Source organism: Bufo bufo, chromosome 3 (genome assembly GCF_905171765.1).
Source record: "Bufo bufo chromosome 3, aBufBuf1.1, whole genome shotgun sequence".
In the NCBI taxonomy this organism is placed as follows: Eukaryota; Metazoa; Chordata; class Amphibia; order Anura; family Bufonidae; genus Bufo; species Bufo bufo.
The window spans coordinates 122,092,865-122,110,574 of record NC_053391.1 but is presented as its reverse complement, the minus strand read 5'-3'; positions in this window follow the sequence as shown (position 1 = coordinate 122,110,574).

Here is a 17,710-nt window from a genome sequence, read left to right as displayed (position 1 = left end):
TAAAAGCGTAGGAATAAAATACATAGTAGACTAATGGGTGTGACGAATATTATATACGTGTGAATACACCATAAAGTGCAAATGCAAGACCATGGTCCAATGAACCAAGACGTGGAAACATCTGTGGAGTCTCCTTTGTGGCCGTTCTTCATTGTGTCATGTGATGTGTCACCTGTTGTCATTCTGCACTTTGGTGCGATGTACTCTGCATTGTTTCATAACATTTGCACTTTATATGTATATCTTGGTTACCATATATGAGACCTTTACTTAGCCTCTATAGTTTTGCCTGACTATATGTATTTTTGATATCCTGCTTGGCCTACATGCACATATGTGCTATATTTATACATCTACTGTCTGTATTCATTTCCCATTCCAGGTGTTAGTTGTGCTCCGTGTCATCTTGTGTGCTCGTCTTACCACCATCTATTGTTTTCTATGTTTTATTGCCATGTCATAATTGTGTAAACTGTTCCCTGATGCTCAAGGGCGCTTCTTTTATGCACCCAAACACAGGGTTGGAGTACACAATTAAACGTTACTTAACTTGTGACTCTACATATGTTGTGTATTTGCTTGAATGTCCATGTTGTGTCCTGTATGTAGGGGAGACGACATGGGACGTCAAAACAAGGCTCAACCAACACAGGTACACGATTTGTGAAAAAAAACTGGATCTACCATAGTCTAAACCCTTAACTGAAGCCAAACATACTGAGAAGGATTTACATTTTAGGATTACTGACCAGGTGGTCATGCCTAGACATGGTGGTGATAGAACAGTTCTACTTAAACAACGTGAACTTTTTTAGATTTACCATTTACAAACATTGAAACCAAAGGGATTGAATATAGCGTTTGGGTGGTTTAACCTCATACTATCAAATGGGAATCTAGTCCACTACCTGTAATGTATAAGTAAAGAATAGTGCTCTATAAATCTAATATATCTCCCCCTTTTTTATTTAGGAAACTTTGATGAAATCAATTGTGGCAACTATCATGAAGACCTCATTCAACATGAAACCCCCATGTGATTATGTTCTTTTTGTTGTATTACCCATGATGCATTTTTACTGTAATTTTTCAATATATATATTTTTCCTCAATCTTATTTAATTGACTTGGCGAACCTGAATTTAATTGGTATGAATTTAATTGGTTCCTCTTGATGGCTGTTATCCAGGTGGGGTATGGATGACACTTAATTGTGCCACCCATGCCTTTCCGGGTCCGACATGGAGGAATCCTGATTCTATTTAGATTTCCTCTGTTTGGATAGGTAGACATAACTCTTTAATGTGTACCTGGCTCTGGGATGGGGTGATTGAGGCATGTGGACATTGATAGTGTCCCTGTTCCTCATCCCACATGGAGGCTCAGGTTCCGGTTTATACCGGGAACCGTGGTTCCCCCATGATAGGCATCCTAGGGTACAACATGTCAATATCCCCTTTATATGGTTTCCCTCACTGTTTGTGCGAGATCTGGAGTGTGGTGATGTAGGATGGGGGACACTAATGGTGCCCCACTTCCTCGTTTCACACAGGGAGTTACATGTGCCCCAGCTGACAGTGGGAACTGTGTCCCATTGTTGACATTCCGGGTTGGCGCTATATAGGGAGACTTAAAAGATCTACTATTCATGGGAATGCGTGTCCCAGCTTTTACTGAGAACCGTGTATCCCCTCTAATGGCGCATTCTCTTTACAATTCCTTTGTGCGATCTGGACTGCAGGGATCAGGGTTGGGGGACACTGATGGTGACCCTCTTCCTCATTCCACAAGGGGTTCACATGTCCCAGGTGACACTGGGATCTGTGTCCTGTTGTAGACACCCCGGATCTGCACTATATAGGGAGAGCTAATATGTTCCTTTAATATCTCTGATGTTTTCCCCAAAAGGATCGGCTATTGCATTGTCATGGTTACGATCTATACACATTTCGGTCTGCCCAGCCATGCGCATTGTATTGCTTAAGCTTAGCCCTTCATTGTATGTATGGGCATGAACTTTGTTTGTAATGCGCATGCGTGGGTTGCACTGGGCTCTCGCGTTAGCCTGTTGTACTCTAGCGCACGAGCATTATTCATCATGGGACGCCAACTTTTTCCACACATGGTTGCGATCATGGTGCGTGTATGTCTTCGGTTTTGACCGACAATTATGTTCACTATTAGCACATGTGCACTTTATTGAATCGATTATGCCTTAATGATACATCATTATGGATTTTTACAATATTATGTTATTTATACTATTATGGGACACTTGATATGTATATAATCATGTAGTACACTGGATTTACCTATGGAATATCTATATGAAATATTTTTCATCACGGTTGTTTTTTAATTGAATGATGTTTATGCACCAATTGAATACAATCATGTACCATCGTGGCCAAAAGTTTTGAGAATTACATAAATATTGGAAATTGGAAAAGTTGCTGCTTAAGTTTTTATAATAGCAATTTGCATATACTCTAGAATGTTATGAAGAGTGATCAGATGAATTGCATAGTCCTTCTTTGCCATGAAAATTAACTTAATCCCAAAAAAAACTTTCCACTGCATTTCATTGCTGTCATTAAAGGACCTGCTGAGATCATTTCAGTAATCGTCTTGTTAACTCAGGTGAGAATGTTGACGAGCACAAGGCTGGAGATCATTATGTCAGGCTGATTGGGTTAAAATGGCAGACTTGACATGTTAAAAGGAGGGTGATGCTTGAAATCATTGTTTTTTCATTGTTAACCATGGTGACCTGCAAAGAAACGCGTGCAGCCATCATTGCGTTGCATAAAAATGGCTTCACAGGCAAGGATATTGTGGATACTAAGATTGCACCTCAATCAACAATTTATAGGATCATCAAGAACTTCAAGGAAAGAGGTTCAATTCTTGTTAAGAAGGCTTCAGGGCGTCCAAGAAAGTCCAGCAAGTGCCAGGATCGTCTCCTAAAGAGGATTCAGCTGTGGGATCGGAGTGCCACCAGTGCAGAGCTTGCTCAGGAATGGCAGCAGGCAGGTGTGAGCGCATCTGCACGCACAGTGAGGCGAAGACTTTTGGAAGATGGCCTGGTGTCAAGAAGGGCAGCAAAGAAGCCACTTCTCTCCAAAAAAAACATCAGGGACAGATTGATCTTCTGCAGAAAGTATGGTGAATGGACTGCTGAGGACTGGGGCAAAGTCATATTCTCCGATGAAGCCTCTTTCCGATTGTTTGGGGCATCTGGAAAAAGGCTTGTCCGGAGAAGAAAAGGTGAGCGCTACCATCAGTCCTGTGTCATGCCAACAATAAAGCATCCTGAGACCATTCATGTGAGGGGTTGCTTCTCATCCAAGGGAGTGGGCTCACTCACAATTTTGCCCAAAAACACAGCCATGAATAAAGAATGGTACCAAAACACCCTCCAACAGCAACGTCTTCGAACAATCCAACAAGTTTGGTGAAGAACAATGCATTTTCCAGCACGATGGAGCACCGTGCCATAAGGAAAAAGTGATAACTAAGTGGCTCGGGGACCAAAACGTTGACATTTTGGGACCGTGGCCTGGAAACTCCCCAGATCTTAATCCCATTGAGAACTTGTGGTCAATCCTCAAGAGGCGGGTGGACAAACAAAAACCCACTAATTCTGACAAACTCCAAGAAGTGATTATGAAAGAATGAGTTGCTATCAGTCAGGAATTGGCCCAGAAGTTGATTGAGAGTATGCCCAGTCAAATTGCAGAGGTCCTGAAAAAGAAGGGCCAACACTGCAAATACTGACTCTTTGCATAAATGTCATGTAATTGTCGATAAAAGCCTTTGAAAAGTATGAAGTGCGTGTAACTATATTTCACTACATCACAGAAACAACTGAAACAAAGATCTAAAAGCAGTTTAGCAGCAAACTTTGTGAAAACTAATATTTGTGTCATTCTCAAAACTTTTGGCCACGACTGTAAACTTTAATGCACAGCCTTATTTAAATGTGTGTTCAGAGCACTGTGTTCACTGCTAGACAAAGGCTCCATTGAGAGAGCTGAAACGTTGCATTGCTATTGGGTGTAATAAAGATCCACTTTGTTTCACTGGTAGACCGGAGTGCTGCCCTGCTGCTTTTACTTTAGTTGCTGTTTTCTTTCGTCCAAAAACCTTCCAGGGATATTGCACCTGGCATCTGAAAAGAGTGCTGCTGTACTTATTTTTTTCTGTATAAAAAATAAATAAATAAATATATATATATAAATATAAACGTACAGCACTTCCAATAGAAAACCGTGATTTATTCAGCCCAAGTGGCACAATGAGGCAACGTTTTGGCTCGGACACAGAGCCTTTCTCAAGCTCTGTGTCCGAGCATGCTTGAGAGAGGCTCTGTGTCCGAGCCGAAATGTTTGCCTCACTGTGCCACTTGGGCTGAATAAATCACGGTTTTCTATTGGAAGTGCTGTCCGTTTCCTTCTATATTTTTGGGTAAGAAGCTATACCCTGGGACATAGCACCCGTGACTATGAATGTAAATTGGTGCTGCCATATATTTTCTTTTTGTTTTTATATATATATATATATATATTAAGAGATCGCTCTCTCACAGGGGGTCGCAATCACAGACTTCTTTTCTGACAACGGGGTTCAGGTCCAAATGGTGCTTTATTTTGGCTATTCAGCACCAGCACAAAACAAAAAAATTAATAAAATAAACACCTGCCTATCCAGGCCCTAGCTTATGCAGAGGTTGTCTCTACCTCACCTATAGAGCTTAGTTCTATACAGGACTACGGGTTCACTCAGCCATAAGATCAGCAGCCTTCTGGCTTTCACACAGCCTCATGGTTCCCAGCACTCCTCGCTGGAACCACACAGAGCAGCTGCTGATTTCCTTCTTTAAGTTCCCCCCTGGGCTCCTACACTGAGGGCTGGTTTATCCCCCACCCAGTGATTAAACCCAGCAGGCCTCACCTGTGGTGGAATAGGGGTATGGACTGAACTATCCACCACCTCTACACCTCTATCCTGTATGAGGCCTGTCACTGACACATTATAAATATATATATGTATAAAAATATAACTCTGGGCAGCACCGCAATCAAAACGGAGAAATTGGAGTGCCAGCGGCTATGGATGTGATCCACCAACCAAATATAAAAAGAAAAACTCCACGGCACTTCCAAAAATAATGTGCGTATTTTATTCCACTAGATGCGACGTTTCGGTCCTCTCAAAGGAACCTTTTTCAAGCAAATTGGTTGAAAATTATTGCTTGAAAAAGGTTCCATTGAGGGGACCGAAACGTCGCATCTGGTGGAATAAAATACGCACATTATTTTTGTGCCGTGGAGTGTATATATATATTTATATATATATATATATATATATATATATATATACATATATATGTGGAACTTAGCACTCCCTGCCCATCCCCCACCCCTTGGTGCTTTTAATCAGAGTAACAATAGAGCTGGACGGAGTGTTAGAGTAGGTCCCATCTGATAAGAAGCTATCTTGACGTCTGGTAGATGGGCCCGACATATATTTTTGATCAATAATATGCGCTAAGAGCTTCTTCTCTGTTTAATAGTAAGTATTAGAGTCATGTATTTGACCCTGTTCACACATTCACCTGTTCACTCAGTCTTAGTGCATTCAGTAGTGTGCTGCTACTTTTTTAGTTTTTCTACATTGTTGCCTGGTAGCTTGCACCTGCGATTGTCTTTGGAGGTGCTGTTCCGCTTTTCTGTGTATATGTATATATATATATATATATATATATATATATATATATATAGTCAAATAAACGGACAGCACTCCCAGTAGAAAATACGCGGTGCTTTATTCACCCATGTGGTACAGTGAGTCTTTCTCAAGCAAAGAACACAAGTGAAGTGCAAGGTATATATAGCTCAAACAATTCATCAAGATAATAATTACATAATTAAAAAAGTGAAAAAATCAATATACTGTACATACTGGTAGTAAAAAAAATCTACATAATACATGATAAAAACCAAGCGCACATAAAGTGATACTCAATACATTAATTTCAAGTACATGATTAAAAATAAAATGCATAAATCAATAAATATTTCTACAATAACTAGTAAAGTACATAAGTGGTACTAATTAAGAGCAAGTGCAATCCATAGTGATAAATGTGATATGATGACAGGGGGTGGAGCGCAGGAATAAAACATAATCATACCCATCAGGTGTATTGAGCCCCCACTTGCGATCAAAAGCCGAACTCGGCGTGTGGTGAATGACAATGCGCAAGCGCCAGGTTGCGTCGAGAGTGTAAGAGTCGAGTACTTGTAATGCCGTCAGTGGAGCATGCGCACTACATGCCTGCCACTAATTTGGCTATTTTACAACAGGTAACGAATGCTCAATCCAGGTGCGCATCCTCATATGACATCATCATAGGCAGCGCCATCTTGGACTTTGGCAAGTAGCCCAGAGTATTTTTAAACTAAAATAAAGGCATGCAGGTGGACTATTGTATGGGGAGGATACTCCTTGACAAAGGGGTAAAACCTCAACCCCAATGGGCATAAAATGTAAGCACGCTCGGCACTACCATGTCAATCATGCTGTACAAAGTACCCCATAGATTCCTCCTATCGCAGCCAGAATCGGGGATCTCTTGATAACACCAGGGCAATAAGATACACATAGCCACGACCTGGGAAAAAACATATAAAAAAGACATAATGACAAAGATTGCATGGGGACACAATATTCTTCCGCTGGGTACGCATGTTCAACTTCCATATAATTCCACCATTCATCTTGAATTCTGTGAATAAGAGAAAACCAATAAATCCATTATAAAAATATGGCTTACTTGTGTTCATAATTAACCATCTACTTACTCAGAATATACACTCACCTAAAGAATTATTAGGAACACCATACTAATACGGTGTTGGACCCCCTTTTGCCTTCAGAACTGCCTTAATTCTACGTGGCATTGATTCAACAAGGTGCTGATAGCATTCTGTAGAAATGTTGGCCCATATTGATAGGATAGCATCTTGCAGTTGATGGAGATTTGAGGGATGCACATCCAGGGCACGAAGCTCCCGTTCCACCACATCCCAAAGATGCTCTATTGGGTTGAGATCTGGTGACTGTGGGGGCCATTTTAGTACAGTGAACTCATTGTCATGTTCAAGAAACCAATTTGAAATGATTCGAGCTTTGTGACATGGTGCATTATCCTGCTGGAAGTAGCCATCAGAGGATGGATACATGTTCTCATTCTGTTTACGCCAAATTTGGACTCTACCATTTGAATGTCTCAACAGAAATCGAGACTCATCAGACCAGGCAACATTTTTCCAGTCTTCAACAGTCCAATTTTGGTGAGCTCGTGCAAATTGTAGCCTCTTTTTCCTATCTGTAGTGGAGATGAGTGGTACCCGGTGGGGTCTTCTGCTGTTGTAGCTCATCTGCCTCAAGGTTGTGCATGTTGTGGCTTCACAAATGCTTTGCTGCATACCTCGGTTGTAACGAGTGGTTATTTCAGTCAACGTTGCTCTTCAATCAGCTTGAATCAGTCGGCCCATTCTCCTCTGACCTCCAGCATCCACAAGGCATTTTTGCCCACAGGACTGCCGCATACTGGATGTTTTTCCCTTTTCACACCATTCTTTGTAAACCCTAGAAATGGTTGTGCGTGAAAATCCCAGTAACTGAGCAGATTGTGAAATACTCAGACCAGCCCGTCTGGCACCAACAACCATGCCACGCTTAAAATTGCTTAAATCACCTTTCTTTCCCATTCTGACATTCAGTTTGGAGTTCAGGAGATTGTCTTGACCAGGACCACACCCCTAAATGCATTGAAGCAACTGCCATGTGATTGGTTGACTAGATAATTGCATTAATGAGAAATAGGACAGGTGTTCCTAATAATTCTTTAGGTGAGTGTAGATAAAGACAGTATATACAGCAATATCATAGGGCAAACCAATCCTTTTTTTTTTATACAACCCCGGGTTATAGTCCATATTGAGACCATTAGGTTTAAGGCAATTCAAGGTATGAATCCAATAAAGCTCCTTTTTCTTTAACCACCTGCCATCTGGGCCATTTGCCCCCTTCCTGACCAGGCCAAATTTTGCAAAACTGACATATCTCACTTTTTGTGGTAATAACTTTGGAACGTCTTTATTTATCCAAGTCATTCAGAGATTGTTTTCTCGTGACACATTGTACTTCATTATAGTCATAAATTTGAGTCAAAATATCTCACCTTTATTTATGAAAAAATCTCAAATTTACCCAAAAATTTGAAAAATTCGCAATTTTCTAAATTTCAATTTCTCTGCTTTTAAAACAGAAAGTGATACCTCATAAAATATTTATTATTTAACATTCCCCATATGTCTACTTTATGTTGGCATCATTTTGGAAATGTCATTTTATTTTTTTAGGACGTTAGAAGGCTTAGAAGTTTCGAAGCAATTCTTCAAATTTTTAAGAAAATTGCCAAAACCCACTTTTTAAGGACCAGTTCAGGTCTGAAGTCACTTTGTGGGGCCTACATAGTGGATACCCCTATAAATGACCCCATTGTAGAAACTACACCCCTCAAGGTATTCAAAACCGATTTTACAAACTTTGTTAACCCTTTAGGCGTTCCACAAGAATTAAAGGAAAATGGAGATCAAATTTTTAAATTTCACTTTTTTGGCAGATTTTCCATTTTAATCAATTTTTTTCTTTAACAAATCGATGGTTAACAGCCAAACAAAACTCAATATTTATTACCCAGATTTTGCGGCTTACAGAAACACCCCACATGTGGTCATAAACTGCTGTATGGGCACACGGCAGGGCGCAGAAGAAAAGGAACTCCACATGGTTTTTAGATGCCATGTCCCATTTGAAGCCCCCTGATGCACCCTTACAGTAGAAACTCCCAAGAAGTTACCCCATTTTGGAAACTAGGGGATAAGGTGCCAGTTTTATTAGTACTATTTTTGGGTACATATGATTTTTTGATCATTCATTATAACACTTTATGGGGCAAGGTGACCAAAAAATTTGTTGTTTTAGCACAGTTTCTATTTATTTATTTTTACAGCGTTCACCTGAGGGGTTCAGTCAAGTGACATTTTTATATAGCAGATTGTTACGGACGTGGCGATACCTAATATGTATACTTTTTCTCATTTATTAAAGTTTTACACAATAATAGCATTTTTGAAACCAAAAAATTATGTTCATGTTCTGAGAGCTATAGTTTTTTTATTTTTTGAGAGATTTTCTTACATAGGGGCTCATTTTTTGCGGGATGAGGTGACGGTTTTATTGGTACTATTTTGTGGGACATACGCGTTTTTGATCACTTGGTGTTGCACCTTTTGTGATGCAAGGTGACAAAAATTGCTTGTTTTGACACAGTTTTTCTTTTGTTTTTTTTTACCGTGTTCACCCAAGGGGTTAGGTGTTAGGTGTGATATTTTTATAGAGCTGGTTTTTACGGACGCGGCAATACCTAATATGTATACTTTTTTTTATTTTTTCTATTTTTAACTTTTTTTTTTCATTCCTACTTTTTTTTTACATGTGAAACTTTTTTTTATTTTTTTATTTTCAACCTTTTATTTTTTTTATTTTACACTTTTCGTCCCCCATAAGGTCATACAAGACCTCTGGGGGACATTTACTTCCCTTTTTTTTTTTTTTTCACTGTTGATTTCTCCTGTAACTGGGGCTGACATAGTAGCCCCAGTTACAGGACAAATACACCCCTAGAGAGGCTGTACAGCAGCAATCCAGCGCTGTACAGCCTCAGAGCAGGGCTGATCGAGGTCTCTGAGAGACCTCACACAGCCCCTGCACTCTCCGGTCACGGCGGTCACATGACCGCCGGGCCGGAACAGGAAGCGCATAGCGCTTCCTTCTCTGCATACACAGCGCTCACCGAGCGCTGTGTATGCAGCGATCCGGAAGGCAGGGACACCTGGGCACTGTCCCTGCCTTGTCTTAGGGTTGCCCTGCTGTCACTGACAGCGGGCAACCCGATCAGAAGCTGCACGATTAGCGTGCAGCTGCACTTTCTGAACGGACGTTCTGGAACGTCCGTTCAGAAATAGACGTCCACCCATAGGACGTTTATATCCTATAGGCGGACGTAAAGCGGTTAACGACAGTACTCTATTGCCTCCTCTCCTGAGTGGAGGGATGTGGTCAATGATCCAACATTTTAGCTCCCTTTTAGAATGATTAAAATCTGAAAAATGTTTGTGAATGGGCAAATCTTGACTTATTTTTTTTGCTTTATTGGATCCATCATATTACATTTATCACTATGGATTGCAATTGCGCTTAATTAGTACCACTTATGTACTTTACTAGTTATTGTAGAAATATTTATTGATTTATGCATTTTATTTTTAATCATGTACTTTAAATTAATGTATTGAGTATCACTTTATGTGCACTTGGTTTTTATCATGCATTGATTTTTTTTACGACCAGTATGTATATAGATTTTTTTTAACTTTTTTAATTATGTAATTATTATCTTGATGAACTGTTTGAGCTATATATACCGTGCACTTCACTTGTGTTCTTTGGTTGAGAAAGGCTCTGTGTATGAGCCGAAACATTGCTTCACTGTACTACATGGTTGAATAAACCACAGCGTAATTTCTACTGGCAGTGCTGTCCGTTTCTTTGACTATTACATTGGGTAAGGAGCTATACCCCTGGACATAGCACCCACTTTATTGTTTGCTGTCCTGGAAGTGCTGCCATTTTTTCTATTTTTTATTTTCAGCTTGTTTGGCTGAGCACGATATTTAACTTTTTTTATTTGGATTTTTGCTGTTGACCATGGATACAGAGTTTCCATGTGGTTCTACCTACTCTCAGGAGGAGACTAAGCGTATATTACAGAGTATCGAGGGAGATGCCATCTTTTTGAACACCCCATCGGTTAAGGAGTTGTAGAATTTTTTTTAATTCTTATCCAAAAAGACTACTTCATTACGCTTGCACGTGACTACTTTGGGCGATTACTACAAGGCCCAAAGAATACCACGTGGTATCAGATCCCATTTGGGGCCCAACTTGTTTTTAATAATCCTGTATTTTAGAAGAAATTTGAAGTTCTCTCTAACAGATATTCTCTGAACTTTATTCTTCTCAATGTGCAAAATTTGCAACAAGAATTATCCTCTATAACTACGAAGATGGCATAGATCAAACAATCATTGCAGGCATCTATGCTCACAGATGAGTATGCTCATTTCATTGATAATATATATCGCTCCATGTGTCAAGATTTACAGCTGAGTCTGAGGAGGGGAAGCGTTCCAAATGGAACAGGGACTTGGACGATTATAAAAGGGGCTCTGTTTATACATGGCAGTCTGATAGCAGTAACTTCAATCAGATACAGTAGATGCTAGAAAGAAGAAGAAAAATATACAGACATCAGGAACTGAACAATCTTTTTTAGGGAACAGACCCAATTCGCAGCACAAAGACGAGGCCGCACTAGACGAGGTGGCCGTAGACATCGAAGAACCTGTAAAGCTATGAAACAGCAAGATTCGAGCTCAGGCCAACAAACCCCAGACGTCGAAGAGGAAGTGACTGTAATGAATCTGTCGTCTAAGATACTTACTCCAGCACAAGTGAGTGTTCTTAACAAGGGACTGTCTTTTTTTCCTTCTACTTCTTTGAATTGATTTGATTTAGATATTGATTTGTCTGTCTTTTTTCATATGATCAATCTTAAGGTCTGGTTTCACAATAAGTCACAGATTGCGACGCCTAGATTTAGTGAATTTTCTTTGGGGAGTCTCAACCTGTCCTTGAAGAGTAATTTTACACCAGTTATCAATGAACCTGCCATTGATGCCTACATATCTGCGGTCAGGTCTGAATTAGCATCTTATAAATTGTCATGTTGTAATAGTGGATTTAAATATCCCAACTTAACTAGGTTAGAAGTTGAGGCATTAGACCAATTGAGGAATGACCCCCTCCTCACAGTGAAACCCGCTGATAAAGGGGGAGCAGTGGTAGTTCTGGACACTTCCAAATATGTTGCAGAGGTCAGACGACAACTTGATGACACTGAACTTTATTCTGTCCTTCAAGCCGACCCTAAGTTTGACATTGCCATGTTGATTAAACAATGTCTGACTGACTCAGTTATGGTGGCCATTATTTATAGTGATCTTTTGGATTTTTTTACAGTGGACTATCCTGTCACACCTGTGATATATGTACTACCTAAAGTACACAAATCTTTGATTGATCCCCCTGGTCGCCCCATTGTGTCTGGTTCAGACTCTGCAGAATTTTGCCACTGGGGCACAGTCATATATTCAGGATACGACTGATTTTCTGTGTAAGTTGGAAACCATTGATCTTACTGATATACATACTGTACAATTGGCGTCTTTTGATGTGTCATCGTTGTATACCTCTATAGACCATGACCTGGGCATCATGGCTATCAAGCGTATGTTAGATATGTCTTCTTTTACTACACTTGCGAGTGAGTTTATCATTGATCTTCTTAATATTATCTCGAGACATAACTACTTCATTTTTCAGGACGTGTTTTATGATCAAAAAGGGGCGTGGCCATGGGGTCGAACGTAGCGCCCACATATGTTTTGAGGAGGATGTCGTCTATGTGTCCCACCACTACAGACATGTGCTGCGGTGGTGGAGATACATTGACGACATCTTCCTAATTTGGACTGGATTTCCAGACTTGTCTGAATAGTGTGAATAAGGATTTTCAGTTTACTCTTGTACATTCTGACACTGAGACACAATTCTTGGACACTACTGTCAGATACCATGAAGGGAAGCTGCACACTTATTTATTTACTAAGCCTACAGATAAGAATACCCTTCTGTGTTTTGAAAGTATCCATCCACGAAATATGGTGAAACATCTACCTTTTTCCCAATTTCTTAGAGCTAAAAGGATTGTCTCCGTTCCTGGTGCACTTGATGACACGTTAAACATTATGGTTAACAAATTCTTACAAAGGGGTTATCCCACTAAGTTACTAAATTCCCAAGTTGAAAAAATATATACTATTGATAGAAGGAAAACTCTGATGAGAAAGGAATCAAAACAGTTCCATACTAGGATTCCTTTTATTTCTAGGTAGACTGAACAGCAATGAAACTAACCATATTATCAAACGACATTGGGGCACTTTGGGAGGTTGCTTTGGTCAAGTCCCTGAATTTAAGTCCCCCCTCCCCTTTTTCATACCGCAGATCTAGGAATCTGTGGGACCAATTAGTAAGGGCAGACATTGGCCCTAAATCTAGAGTGACACAGAGCACATTGACCCAACGGGGCTTGGGAAGTTTTCCCTGTCTCTGTTGTGTCAACTGTAGATTTATCCATCCAGTGACTGGCATTAGATACCCTATACCTTTCTACCTTATGTGTAACTCTAATTTTGTTATTATGTCTTATCTTGCCCATGCAAATTGTTGTATGTGGGCGAGACTTTTACCAACTTTGAAGACCTGTGTCAACAACCACCGTTACACGATAAGGAAAAAACTTCAAGATTTGCCCATTCCCAAACATTTTTCTGATTTTAATCATCCTGAAAGGGAGCTAAAATGTTGAATCATTGACCACAATCCTCCACCCAGAAGAGGAGGCAATAGAGTACTGTTGTTAAAGAACATACCTTGAATTGCCCTAAACCTAATGGTCTCAATATTGACTATAACCCGGGGTTGTATACATAAAGGATTCCTGTTTCTGGCTGCGATAGGAGGAATCTATGTGGCGCATTGTATAGCATGATTGACATGGTAGTGCCAAGCGTGCTTACATTTTATGCTCATTGGGGTTGAGGTTTTACCCCTTTGACAAGGAGTATCCTCCCCATACAATAGTCCACCTGCATGCCTTTATTTTAGTTTAACCCCTTCCCGACCAATGACGTACTACTACATCATGGAAACCACTGCGTTCCCGCAATTTGACGTAATAGTACGTCATGGTGATTGGGCGGGCGATAGTGTCTCCATTGGCAGAATTTTTTTTTTTTAAATAGGTCGTTCAGAAAATGGAGATACAAAAACCTAATTTTTGTTTTCAAAAATGCTTTATGTAAAACTGAATCAAACATCATAGAAAGTAGACATATTTGATATAATTGCGTCCATAACAACCTGCTCTATGAAAATAGCGCATGATCTAACCTGTCAGATGATTGTTGTTAAAAATTTAAAATAAAAACAGTGCCAAAACATCAATTTTTTTGGTTACCTTGCCTCACAAAAAACGTAATATAGAGTAATTAAAAATCATATGTACCCCAAAATAGTACCAATAAAACTGTCACCTTATCCCGTAGTTTCCAAAATGTGGTCACTTTGAGTTTCTACTGTAGGGGTGCATCACGGGGGCTTCAAATGGGACATGGCATCTAAATTCCAGTTCAGCTAAATCTGTCTTCCAAAAACCATATGGCGTTCCTTTCCTACTGAGCCCTGCTGTGTGCCCATACAGCAGTTTACGTTCACATGTGGGGTGTTTCTGTAAACCGCAGAATCAGGGTAATAAATATTGAGTTTTATTTGGCTGTTAACCCTTGCGTTGCTGCTGGAAAAAATTGATTAAAATGTAAAATTTGCCAAAAAAGTGAAATTGACATTTTATCTCCATTTCCATTAATTCTTGTGGAACACCTAAAGGGTTAACAACGTTTGTAAAATCAGTTTTGTATACCTTAAGGGGTGTAGTTTCTAAAATGGGGTCATTTTTGGGTGGTTTCTATTATGTAATACCAAAGTAGGAGAGGATAATAAGGTGGCACTCACCCAGCAGTGTTCTGTAAAATCCTTTATTTCATCAGGGATGTGAGTCACAAATAACTAGCAGAATGTGCGGGGGCGGACAGCTTTGTTTCTATTATGTAAGCCTCACAAAGTGACTTCAGACCTGAACTGGTCCTTAAAAAGTGGGTTTTGAAAATATTCCCAAAAATTTCAAGATTTGCTTCCAAACTTCTAAGCCTTCTAAAGTCCCCAAAAAAATAAAATGTAATTTTCAAAATGATCCAAACATGAAGTAGACATATGGGAAATGTAAACTAATAACTATTATATGAGGTATCACTATCTATTATATAAGTAAAGAAATTGAAATTTGAAAATTTGGAAATTTTTCAAAATTTTGGGTAAATTTGGGATTTTTTCACAAAAAAAGATGAAATATATTGACTCAAGTTTATGACTATCATGAAGTACAATGTGTCACGAGAAAACAATCTCAGAATAGCTTGGATAAGTAAAAGTGTTCCAAAGCTATTACTACATAAAGTGACTCGTGTCAGATTTGCAAAAAATGGCCTGGCAGGAAAGTGAAAACAGGCCCGGGGTTGAAGGGGTTAAAAATAACTCTGGGCTACTTGCCAATGTCCAAGATGGCGCTGCCTATGATGATGTCATATGGGCATGCGCACCTGGATTGAGCGTTTGTTACCTGTTGTAAAATGGCCAAATTAGTGGCAGGTATGTAGTGCGCATGCTCCACTGACGGCATTACGAGTACTCGACTCTTACACTCTTGATGCAACCTGGCGCTTGCGCATTGTCATTCACCACACGCTGAGTTCGGCTTTTGATCGCATGTAGGGCTCAATACACCTGATGGGTATGATTATGTCATGCCCTGCTCAGGGTATGTGCGGAGGTCTGCCAGGGTAGCAGAACGTGTGTAGTTTTTTGTTTTGGGTTTGGAGTTGAGCTGTATCCCCCTCCCTTCAGGTGCTCTGGGTAGGGTCGTTTGTATGAGTTTAAATTACACCCCTTCCCAGTGTCCTGTGCGGGTTATAGCTTCTATCTTGCTCAGAGGAAGGAAGGAAGGATTTGCTGTTTCTGCTCAGTAACAAGTTAAGTTGCTTTGTTTTCTTTTTGTTTTCTGTCTAGGCTGTTAGAGAGACGCCTGCCCCCTCCAGGTCCTGAGGAAGCAGGCTGTCTCTTTCCTCCTTTCACTATCTTAGGGAATTTAGGGAATCTTCAGCCTTAGGCACGGGGGCACGTTTATTCCTACCTTTAGGGTCTGAACGTGGGCACAGAAGTCTAGGGAGAGCTGGTAGGGATTAGTCAGGAGGTGACCTTTATCCCTAGCTTCTGGCCTAGACACTTGTTTTGTGGTTTTCTGTTTGTATATTGTATCTTGTATCCTGACAGATTATGTTTTATTCCTGCGTTCCACCCCCTGTCATCATATTACATTTATCACTATGGATTGCACTTGCACTGAATTAGTACCACTTATTTACCTTGCTAGTTATTGTAGAAATATTTATTGATTTATGCATTTTATTTTTAATCATGTACTTGAAATTAATGCATTGAGTATCATTTTATGTGCACTTGGTTTTCATCATGTCTTACGTTGTTTTTTTTACGACCAGTATGTATATTGATTTTTTCACTTTTTTAATTATGTAATTATTATCTTGATGAATTGTTTGAGCTATATATACCTTGCACTTCACTTGTGTTCTTTGCTTGAGAAAGGCTCTGTGTATGAGCCGAAACGTTGCCTCACTGTACCACATGGGTGAATGTGATGTCTGCTTCTTTGATTATTACATTGGGTAAGGAGCTATACTCCTGGACATAGCACCCACTTTATTGTTTTCTCATCAGTGTCACCATTTTTTCTATTTTATAAAAATATACAGTACAAACCAAAAGTTTGGACACACCTTCTCATTCAAAGAGTTTTCTTTATTTTCATGACTATGAAAATTGTAGATTCACACTGAAGGCATCAAAACTATGAATTAACACATGTGGAATTATATACATAACAAACAAGTGTGAAACAACTGAAAATATGTCATATTCTAGGTTCTTCAAAGTAGCCACCTTTTGCTTTGCTTACTGCTTTGCACACTCTTGGCATTCTCTTGATGGGCTTCAAGAGGTAGTCCCCTGAAATGGTTTTCACTTCACAGGTGTGCCCTGTCAGGTTTAATAAGTGGGATTTCTTGCCTTATAAATGGGGTTGGGACCATCAGTTGCGTTGAGAAGTCAGGTGGATACACAGCTGATAGTCCTACTGAATAGACTGTTAGAATTTGTATTATGGCAAGAAAAAAGCAGCTAAGTAAAGAAAAACGAGTGGCCATCATTACTTTAAGAAATGAAGGTCAGTCAGTCAGCCGAAAAATTGGGAAAACTTTGAAAGTAAGGGCTATTTGACCATGAAGGAGAGTGATGGGGTGCTGTGCCAGATGACCTGGCCTCCACAGTCACCGGACCTGAACCCAATCGAGATGGTTTGGGGTGAGCTGGACTGCAGAGTGAAGGCAAAAGGGCCAACAAGTGCTAAGAATCTCTGGGAACTCCTTCAAGACTGTTGGAAGACCATTTCAGGGGACTACCTCTTGAAGCTCATCAAGAGAATGCCAAGAGTGTGCAAAGCAGTAATAAAAGCAAAAGGTGGCTACTTTGAAGAACCTAGAATATGACATATTTTCAGTTGTTTCACACTTGTTTGTTATGTATAGAATTCCACATGTGTTAATTCATAGTTTTGATGCCTTCATAGTCATGAAAATAAAGAAAACTTTTTGAATGAGAAGGTGTGTCCAAACTTTTTTGTTCTGTACTGTATATATATATATATATATATATATATATATATATATTGAAAAAATAGAGCAGCACTGAAGCTTGAGAA